The following is an 11,931-nucleotide window of genomic DNA, read 5'->3' as shown; positions in this document are numbered from 1 at the left end:
CTCATATTCAAGCCTGGTCGTAGGCGACCCATGGTCAGGCCATTTTTTGGCTTGGTCGTACCTCACCTATGGCCAAGTATTTTTTTTTTTTTTTACTTGGCCAAGGGTGACTCATGGCTAGAAGGATATTTTTCCTAGTATGGGAGTCACCCTTGGTCAAGTAAAAAAAAAAAAAAAAAAACCTTGCCCATAGGTGAGGTATGGCCAAGCTAAAAACTGGCCTAACCAAGGGTGACCCACGACTAGAATGATATTTTGCCTAGTATGGGGGTCACCCATGGTCAAGCATAAATTTATTCAAGCCTTGGTTCACTCAAGGTCAATTTTGTTGGGCAGTTACAAGCCCATGTGTGTTCGAATTTTTTTAAGGAAAATGACTCCCTAATCCACTTCTTTAGTGATTTTTCCTTCTAGAAATCCTTCATTTTTACTCTTTTATCCTTTTATTAACTCTCTAATAATCTCACTACTTTGGTCTTCTTATAATTAGTCATTTCTTTTAACAAAGACTCTTAATCAAGATTAGTTATCACATTAGTGTAATTATTACCCTAACCCTATCTTGTTATGATCAAATTAAGATAGTTTACCTTTATACCCCTCAAACTTATCCTCAATTCCAGAAGATTCAATGTAATTTGATCAAGTTTCATGATTTGTAACAATTTTCCCCAACCTATAGAGTTCTCTAGAACTTGTGAACAAAGACTTTTTTAGTCGGCTAAATATCTAGAATGTCTAAAATCTTACCATCATTGTCATTGGAGATAATCTTCTTTTTATAAGTCCATTACGTGCATACACCATATGCACACACATCACAGTATGTTTATCTAAAATGGCTAAGAGTTAAAGATAAGTATCTGCCTAGATCTACACCTAATTCTCTAAACTAACAAAAATAGTCTCAAAGAGGACACAACTCATGCATAAGGTTTCTAATCTTTTTTTGGTGATGTTTAACTCATAGACACCTTCTAAAGGCTAAACCAATAAAAAAAATACTCTCAAATGAGTACATTACCCTCTAAAAGAGTTTTGGGATCGAAGAAAGTGATACCCATGTGAATTTTCATAAAAATTCTAGACTCACAAAAAGTTCCAACAAGCAACATTTTCTAGTTTAGCTTGCTCATTAGTTTAAATCTTTCATTTCCTAAAATTAGATTATAATTCTTTTGCCTTTTAATTATCTCTATGACTCATTTTATTTTCAAAATCCCAAAAAAGAGTTTTCTAATCTCACCATGGGTCAATATTGGTAATTATCTTTGAATGGGAGGGACAAGGTGCCTAACACCTTCCTTGTCCTTCAACTTAACCTCCTTACCTTAGTTTTATAGGTATACATTTTTCCCTTTATCCTTTGGATATGTGAGTCACTACAAGCCAAGAAAAATAAATTTAAAAAAAAAATTTGTTTATAGTGTCCATTCACACTTTAACTGGATGGTGGCGACTCTTAAACCCGTATAGATGAAGACAAACCTCTTCAAAGGTTTTAAAGCCCACGTATCTTCAATTGTCTTTCTGTAGTTCTATTTTTATATTGAAAAAATGACATTTTTTATATATACAAAAAATGTTATCACACATAAATAGGACAATATCGCCATTTTTTTAGTCATATTACACTGCTTTCAACATTATGCGTATAGAGAATCGCCGATTCTCTTTGACTATACACACTCATATCTCAAGTAAAAAAACATATACGGTTAAGTGCAACTATGCTGAAGGGAGTGTTATTTTCCAAGTCAGTTTAATATTTTTCAATTTTTATTGCTTACCCTCGCCCTCCAAAAGAAACAAGAGTTTTTTTTTTAAGGTGAAGAGTTATTATTTCCCTAAAATCAATAAATTATATTTTGAAAAATATATTATTCCTCGAGGAAGAAATAATATTTTGTTACAAACCAAAAAGAAGCTTAGCGGAGGCTGGCTTATGGCCTTGGAGATCTCCTATATGACTCCTAGCCAATGGGTCAATGAAAATCCTTCCATAGATCATACTTGTTACATAGAGATAGTCATACTTGGGTGAGTTGATTAATCAATAAATCCTTATTCCAACAATTTGGGGTTTGACCACACAAATCTCATTTCACCATTCCCTAAGCTCGTGTTACCTTGAAGCATTTCTCGATAAATATTTTCTTAGAAACAAAAAAAGCATTGGGAAAATAGTGAAAAATAAAAGTATTACTTTTATTTCCTTAAATAAAATAAGGTTTAATCTTTGTTAGCCCATCAACAAAATGAGATCAAATTAACAGCCCAATTTGACGAAGGTATCACCAAACTATTTGAGATTTGTAAAGAAATTGTTGAGAATGAGAAAGAAAGATAGTCCTATGCTTTAGAAAGTGTATGAACCAAAATATTCCTTCCTAGGGATTAACAAAATCACCAAATCAAGATATTCAAATCTTACGAAATCAAATCTGAACCAAAGGATTCGATAAAAATAGGCAAGTAAGGGTTTGACCAATATTGGCCAAACCACCTATATAATACATAAAGAGGTGCAGCCTGCTAATTCTATCCCTTCTAAAAAGGCAACACCAAAGAGGTTCGACCTCATTATTTCCTCCCTTCTAAAAAGACAACACCAAAGAGGTTCAGTCTCCTAATTTTGTCTCTCCTAAAAATACAACGCTAAAGAGTTTATTTTGTCCCTCCTTAAAAGACAACATCAAAGAGGTTAAGTCTCATTATTTTGTGCATCATAAAAAGGTAATACCAAAAAAGTTTGGTTTCCTAAGTCCATCCCTTCGAAAAAGAGGTTTGGCCTCATTATTATGTCTTTCCTAAAAACACAACACCAAAAAAGGTTAGGACTCATTATTCCATCCATCTTAATAAGATAACACCGAGGGTTCGACCTCCTATTCTGTCCCTCTTAATAACATATCATTAAGAGGTTCAGCCTCACTAGTCCATCCCTCTTAATAACATATTTCAAAGAGGTTTGGTCTCACTAGTCTATCCCTCTTAATAACATAACACCAAAAGATTCGGCCTCATTAGTTTGTCCTTTCTAATAACATAACACCAAGAGGTTCGGCCCATAGTTCGACCCTCCCAATTGCAAATTCTAAGAGGTTCGATCAGTTGGTCTGACCCTCATTTTGTGAATTCTAATAGGTTCGACCACTTAGACCTACCCCAATTTTTTATTACAAACTTGAGTAGGTTTAACCTTTTTAGACCAAATCCCTCTAACAATTGCAAGAGAAAAGTAAGTAAGTAACGAAGGCCCCGTTTAAATTAGTTGTCAGAATTTGCTATCAGAAGTTAAAACATTGAAAAGCTTGTTTGATCGAGCTTTTGTAAAAGTACTATGTTGTTTACTAGAATCTACTAATTATTATTTGATACAGCTTCTAGATTCTGTTGTATTAAGGTTAAATGACTAGAATACCCTTAAGGTTGATAATATACCTAGAATGTATCAAAATTACCAAAATGCCATTATAAATATATAATTGCATTAAATATATATATATATACAATAAATTTATATTAAAATTTATAAAAATAATTATTTTAATTTTAAAAAGTTTATAATTCTTTAAAAAAATTATAAGTCTATAAAATTTCAATAGCATCTCATCTTAAAAATGGACATATGAAATTAAAAATTTATAAAAATAATTATTTTAATTTTAAAAAGTTTATAATTCTTCAAAAAATCTATAATTCTATAGAAATTTCGATAGCATCTTCTCTTAAAAATGGACATATAAAATTTTCCTAATAAACAAAATACATGCATAATACGCAATGTTGATAATGCATCCAAAATGCATTAAAAATTATCATAATACCCCTATGAATTGTCCTAGCTTGGTAGAATATTGAGACAATTAAACCTACATCTCAATATGGTAGTTAAACTCATAACTTGGTAACATAGTGAGGCAGTAAGACTTACATCTTAGTGTGGTAGTTAGACCTGCAACTTGATAATATAGTGAGGTAGAAAAACTTATATCTCAGTATGGCAGTCAGACCCACAACATGGTAACATAATGAGGGAGTAAGACCTACATTTTAGTATGAGAATCATACCCAACAACTTGATAACATAGTAAGACAGTAAAACCTATATCTTAGTGTAAACACCTATTTTTACATCTACTTGATTCAACAATTTGTCACCTGGTTGCTGTGGATTCCTAATGATGAGCATTGAATATGTAAAGAAACCGAAAACTTGTGAGAGGTCCTCTTCCAATTCTCTCTAATTATTTTTCAGTCATCGTGATTTTATTTCTCTCTTACTTGACATGTTCAATGTAGAAATTATACACGCTTAGGATCGCTATACTCTACACTTGATTTAACAAGTATGAATGCTTAGGTTCGTCACACATTTCAATAATCTAGAGACCTCACAATGCTAAGAAAATGTGATCTCGATACTTAAAAACAATCACATTATAACTAAAAGAAATTATTCATTGAAATTCGCAAATTGAGAAAATAATGAAAATACTCCTAATGGATCTCACACCTTCGAAACGTCTCGAAAGTACTTTCATTACTCTCAGAATGTGATTTCGAGTCTAACGAGATTAAAATTACTGAAAACGAATAAGTTTACAAAAAATTAGAAAAATGACTAAAATATCCTCAACACTCAAATCATGTTTAGAAACTTTGCTCTGCAAGAAAAAAGAGATTTTCAAATAAAATTAAGTGTTTTGCCAACAATTACGTAAATTGACAAAATCTAAAGACCTCTAATTGTTAGGAAAACCAAAATCACGACATAAAATGTTAATTTTTTTAATGAAATTCATCGTTACATAAAATGACAATTTTCATCTACATGGAATAACACCATTCGTTACATAAAATAATAAAATATAAATAAAAAATTAAAACATCAATCCAAAAATTTGGATGTCAAAATTTTAATGAAAATATTTAAATAATAACCTTAATTAAATCTTAATAATCTTAAGTACCAATCAAATAAAGTAATAAAGCAATAAATCAATCAATGAAATTCAATTCTTAATAAACCTTAACACATCAATTCCACGTAATCACAAAATTTTAACTAATCAACTTCCGATCTAACTAATAAAATCATTAACTAATCTTAATCAATCAAGTCAATCTAAGGAATTAAAACATTAACCAATGTCAAATTAATTAAAATCGAGCCAATTACTACTCACCAATCAATGATTCAAGATTTAAAATTCGATCTAATCACTAATTATCAAGCGACGAATCGAAGATTTAAAATCCAAGTCAATCACACAAATTGACCAATCAACAAATTTTAATCATTAAATAAAATTTTAAACTAATCACATGTTTAGCAGATCAATAGGCTGAAATCTTGATTAACAATCTTTAAGCCAATTAATTTAACTTTTGACCGGCAACCTTAATTAACTGATCATCAAGACTTTAAAATCCACAAACTTAACTAATAAAAATTATAGGAAGCGTGCCACAAAGGTGTGTGAGATGTATAGAATCGCAACCCTATATATCCTTATGTCCCATTTCACTAATTCGAAGAAACGAAGAAAATATAAACAAAATAAAGAAGCTTGGTCGTACATGCAAACCCATATAGGGTTCACGTTAGAAACCTTCCAACTGTAGAAGATGAACTTTTTTGTTCTCTTTTTTCTGTTTATTAAATGTTACTTAAGACTTCCTAATTCAAAACTTTCCCAAGATAGAAACTCAAAAGCCTATATAAAGGGAGGCTTCACACATAAAGAAAGGGACAAACTCCCTCTTTGACGAAGGTAAGATAAAAAAGACTTACTAAAAAAAAAGAGGAGAAGAAGAGGTAAAGAAGAGATGACTCACCTTCATGGCTATTAACAGCAACACCACGCATCTCCATTAATGCCCCAACCATCTCCATTTTTTTTTCTTCGTCACCTTCTCACACTTTCACTTATAACAGTATTCCCCCTCCTTTCCCTCTCTAGCTCATGACCTCATAACAGCCTTCATCCTCTTTTCTTTCTCTAGTTCACGATTCCATTAATAGTATCCCTCCACTTTCATCTTATTTCACTCACCTCCATCACCCTTTCTTTTCATTAACCTCCTTCTTCTTTCCTTCATCCCGATTCAATACTCACTAGCAACTCCACTATTAACAACATTCCCCTTACATTTCATTCACTCTTTCACACCACCCCATCACAGACCACACCATAAAGCTCGGCCAACACCCCATCTTCGTCACCCTCACTTACAACCCTTATCTTTTAGCACCCTTTCAACCAACACCTTCTCTTGTAGTCCTTTTTACCGTCCATTCTCAGCCCCTCTTCATCAACCAAACCTCCATCTCCTTTTTATCTCTACCTTATACCCATACAACAACATTCCTCTATCGGACTTCCTTATGTCTTTCACCCTTTTTCCTTATCTATCTCGATTTAGCCACCCATTTTCTTATCCATAACCAATCCCATTTCAGTTACTTTCCTCGCTTCATGGACCTCATTCACAAGTCTTTTCAAGCTTTTGTTGATCTTGAAGGAATCACAACAACCATATTTTTGCATAGAGGATCACAATCGAGACGTTCATAATTTAACCTTTATTCACATCTTTTTTTTAGTACATAAAATTATGAGAAATAATCGTTTTCGATTTTAATGTAAAGGGTTGTTCTCAAATGAAATCATGATTAAATTATGTCGTTAATCCACCCATGCTTAAAATAATGACAAATATGATAGTTATTTTATGCTTGAGATGGTGACTATTTTGATAAATTTATGCTTGAGATAATTACCAATTCGATAAATTTTTTGTGCTTGAGACGATAGGCAATTTTGTAATTATTCATGCTTATAGTGAAATTGAGACCAATTTGTTAATTAATTATGCATGGATATTATTTCAACCAGTTTGATGATTATTTATGCATGTTATTTGACTGATTTGGATATTAATTATGCATGTGTTAATATTTTACAATTTTGAAAATTGTTTATGTATGAGGAATTTTAGCAATTTTGAAATTATGCATGTGTTAATATTTTACTAATTTGAAATTGTTTATGTATGTGAAATTTTATCAATTTAGAAATTATGCATGTATTAATATTTTATCAATTTGGAAATAATTTATCCGTGTTGTGATGTTTATTAATTCAATAACCAATTAAGCATACAAAAAATTTAAGTCAATTTGGTAATTACTTATGCATCAAGGTATGACAAAATTGGGTTGAGAAAATCACATTCTCAATGCCACATCATGTTTTAAGGTATTTCAGCATTGATGTATTTTACATGGTGTGTAGTATTTCTATTTACTGCACCTTACAACAATAATACAACAAAGTAACTCGTTTTAACAAGAGATTCGAAATCATAATCTTTTCAATTAATTATTACGAATTGTGCATAGAATTGGTTATAAAAATTTTTTTTTGTGATGTATGTGATGTTTTGTCACGTTTTGAATAATTCATAATAGGGGAGATGCATCACTCTTATTTTTTATTTTTTTACTTCTTGCATATCGATAGGATTGGGAGAATTTTTTTTTATGCATCTTTTTTATTATTATTTTTCATTAGTTATTTTTGCATATTAATAGAATTAGGAGAATATTTTTTTATGCATCTATCTTATTTATATTTTTTTATTTTGCATGTTAATAGGATTAGGGGATTTTTTTATAAAAATGTTACAATTATTATGCCCAAATTGCATTTGTACGACTTATGATGATATTCAAGCTCTTCGTGTTATTTTAAGATCATTCAATGTGATTAATGCACTTCTTGACTTGACAAATATGCATGTCATTGAATGATAATTATTTTGAAAAAAATCTAAAATTATGTTTGCATGTTGGTTTGGTTAATTTAAGGATTGCATGAATGCAGATTTTTTCTTCAAATTTAGAAATTTTGTATGCATTGATATTTGTCAATTTCCAATTTAGTAAGTATGATAACATGGATTTTTTCTGTTATTTTGTAAATTTCCAATTCGGTGATTCTTTGCAAATTCATGATTTTCTAATTTGGGACTCCATATTCATACGATCCTTCTTTTTGGAAAGTTGCAAATTGCTAAAATTTCTTACTCCAATCTTCTATTTCGAAAAGTTTATTTCAGAAAGTCGATATTGAAAACTTTCTAATATGGAAATTACATAATTTTTTATTTTTGGGAGAACATATATTCATAAATTTCTAACTTAGAAGTTTCACGTTTTAGTAATTTTCCAATTTAGAAGATTTTATATTTTCCTATTTGGAAATTTCATGTTCATGAAAATTTGAGATTTTCTAATTTTCTAATTCGTTTTTTTTTTTTTTTTTGCAGACTTTCCCTTTTGGAAAATTCATTTTTATAAACTTCTAATTTGGGAATTCATTATATGTTCTTCAAATTTTAATTTAGAAAACTTCAAATTCCTAATTTAGAAACTTTATAAGTTTCAATTTAGTAATTTTGTATTTATAATTTGCCTATTTGGAATATTTTCATGAGTTTCTATTTCAGATGATTTGGAAAATATTACCATTTGAATTTTAGTAAATGATGTGAGATTAAGGTTTTTTCATAAAATTTCTCTTTTTGTGCAAAATTCAGAAATCATGTAATAATTGGGAAACTTATGTCATAAGATTCATTTAACAAATCCGATATAGATTGATGATGATTGGATCTTAATTTGATTTTAGTCTTTATAGGTTGACTATATGATAATTTTGGATCGTAGTAGAGACCGATCATCTCGATTGGGCGGGTTCGGTGTCTAACCCCATTCGAAACCCATAATTTGACCTTTTAACCGTTTCTCTAATTCGTGGACCGATCCGTATCCATTTAGAGTTAGTTATGGTTCCTAGACCTAAACTAGGCGACGACGTCCATTTTTAAAAAAATTCCCGATTTACTAATCGGATTCATCTTCGTTATTTAGAGAAAAATGGTCGATGCGATTTCAAACCATTACCATCATCATCTATTTTTTTCAATAGCTCGATCAAACTCTCTGTTCTAAAACAATCAATACATGTAATGATGACCAATTTTTCCAATAGCTCAATCAAACTCTTTGTTCTAAAATGTGGAATCTTTCTCGACAACCTTTATGGTCTTTCACCCAAGGATCTAAGTCCTAATACGTTCAATTCATCATTTCAAAATGTGTCAATGATTATATAATTTCACATTCATCTTCTAAAAGAGTATTCCATGCAGTTTCAACACAAACATTATCACGACAATTAAATATTTATTACAAAAATCTATTAGATATTCATATATCATATTATTCATCGATAAGCACATAACCATGTTATATACTTCATTTTTATTTACTACGTATATATAAATAGATGTGTTGTGAAAATCTTCTTTAACCAATGTTGAAATCCGTTAATGAAATCTGATTCCTTCTTCTCTGTTTTACGTCTTCTCGATTTTCTACACCAAATAATTATATATATAAAAATTACATGATTACTAATGGTGTCTAAACTATCCTAATAGAATATTCAGTGTCTCTTTCATCCCAAGGATTTTATTTTCTTTTTTAAAAAAATAATACAACATTCAAGAACAAAAAAAAAAAAAACTAAAATGATAACCTTGCATTGCAAGTTGACTTATCTGTTTACAAAATTTTATTTAAATTTTTCTGATGTTTTTTTAAAAATGGGACTTCCAAATCATTTTAACGATTTATAGACCGTCGAAAACGGATAAGTAAGGAGTCATCGACAGATTTTACAAGTTAATCCCAAAAATTTGCATCGAGTGACAAGAATCATAGATTTTTCAAAACGATGATTTTTTTTAATATATATTTTTTACTATAAAATAATGGATTTTTTATTTAAAACTATAATGCATAAAAATCTATGACTATTAGGTAGATCTAGAAATTCCCTACCTTAAATTTACACCGAGAAATATTCGAAAAGTGCCGAAAATTGAATTGGGTCGAAGATTCCGTATCGGATGTGGTCAAAACCGCTATTTATTTGATTTTCCTCGAAGCTTGCGATAAATTGGATGATTTTCTCTTCTACGCTGAAGCCTAACAGGTCCTCTAAGTAGATGAAAACCTAGGTTGAAGATGAAGATTTCTCTAGGGTTTTGTTTTATGAGTTAACAATGATTGCAGATGAAAGAGGAATTGTTACTACTAGTTAAATCATGACATGCGTTAACAATATCTTGTAGGGAACAATCCTTCTTCTCTTTGATCCCAGCTAATTATTAACGGAAGCATTGACTTGATTTTGCTAAAGTTTGTAAATGTCTAGTTTGATATTGAAGAAAGCATTTAGCATGTTATGTGACTGGTTTTGTTTTTGATTGCATGTAGGTGACAAAAAAAAAAATCTGCAATTTTATTGGATATAGGCTTTGTTGAAGGGACTTACTCTGACTTGGACAAATGAACTACTAAATGTTACAAGGAGGATAGTCTCCATGATATTCCTATATATTGTTAATAGATTTACTTTGTTTATAAGAGGTCATGTCTATGGATCTTGTCATTAGGTCCTTTTTTTTGTCATTTCTTTCCAATAATTTTTCTCTTATTTATCCTATTAAATTTTAGTCAAATTTATGTATCACTTTAGCATTTTTTTTTCATCAGTTTCATAGTTAAAATTAATGAAGATAGGTTTTGGGTGCTTTAGGTATTTTTTTTTTTTCCCATTATAAAGACGTAATTCAAGCAAATATTTTCCATCTAGCATTACAGCAAATTATAGAACTCTTGTTATGTGAAAGTGATAAAACTTATGATGAAAAGTCAAAGTAATGTACTTCATAACTATTGGTTAGTTTCAATCTTATGATGAAAAATGCTTTAACCGGCTAAAATTCACCAATCAGGTGGATTCAAAATATGAACTTCATGGGTTTGAAGAGTATGTTACATAAAAAATTTCAGATCAAATTTTGATTATTTCCACACATACTGGAATTATGGTTTTTAAGAGAACGAGATGCGAAACCATTAAAATTTATACTTTTCCAATGAGATGAGACAATCGGCTCAAAATTTCACATACCACACCCTTCTTTTCCAGTGAGAATGAACCATTTTGATTTTCTTGTTGGTGTTGTTCTGGTACAAGGAAATAATAAAATGAAATGAGTAATGCAATTTACATGGAAGGTTAATCGATGGTCCATGTAGTCACATTATTTCATCTATTTTAGATTAATTAATGAGTTCAACTAGCCTTTTTCGACTCTTACTAAGGGTCGTTAACCTCACTTTGTGGCATCTAAAAATATGATCTGATCCCATAGGTTTGTAGAGCACAAAATTGTAGGAACTTTTAAAAAAAAATGTACTTTTCATCATTGAAATTTAATTTTAATTTTGGGAGTTCCATGGAAATTTAAGAGCCATCCATTTTAAAAACCTTGATCAAGTATAAAAAAAACTTCTTTTGATTTTATTTTTATGAATCTTACTGAGCAAGGAAATTGTTTTATCTTTGATCAAGTAAGATTTGATGTCTGATATCTTACTAAGGTCGTTGAGCCAGATAGATTACCAAATTGGGAATCCTATACCACAACATTCTAGATTTCATGGAAAAACTTAGAAAAAATAAAAATCAATTTATTTTTTGGGGCTTGATCCAAGGTTTCGATATTGGGTGAATCTTAATTACCGCACCAACTTTTATTAAGAGCACCTCTTTATATGATATCAATAGGGAATTAGAATTAATATACATCTTGGGATGCTCTTAGTAAAAGTTGTTGTGCCAGTAGAAGCTTGAGCACCCCCATTATATGATAACAAGAAAAAAAGTGTATATAATTGAAAATGCTTTTAGTAACAATTGGTGTGTCAATAGAAGCTTTATTTACTCTTAGGTGTTGTTTGTTAAATTGAAAAAAATAAGTGCTGAATAGTATTAAGTGCCG

This window comes from Akebia trifoliata, chromosome 11 (genome assembly GCF_017979445.1).
Source record: "Akebia trifoliata isolate Shusen 1 chromosome 11, ASM1797944v1, whole genome shotgun sequence".
Lineage (NCBI taxonomy): Eukaryota > Viridiplantae > Streptophyta > Magnoliopsida > Ranunculales > Lardizabalaceae > Akebia > Akebia trifoliata.
Note: the sequence above shows the minus strand (reverse complement) of the source record.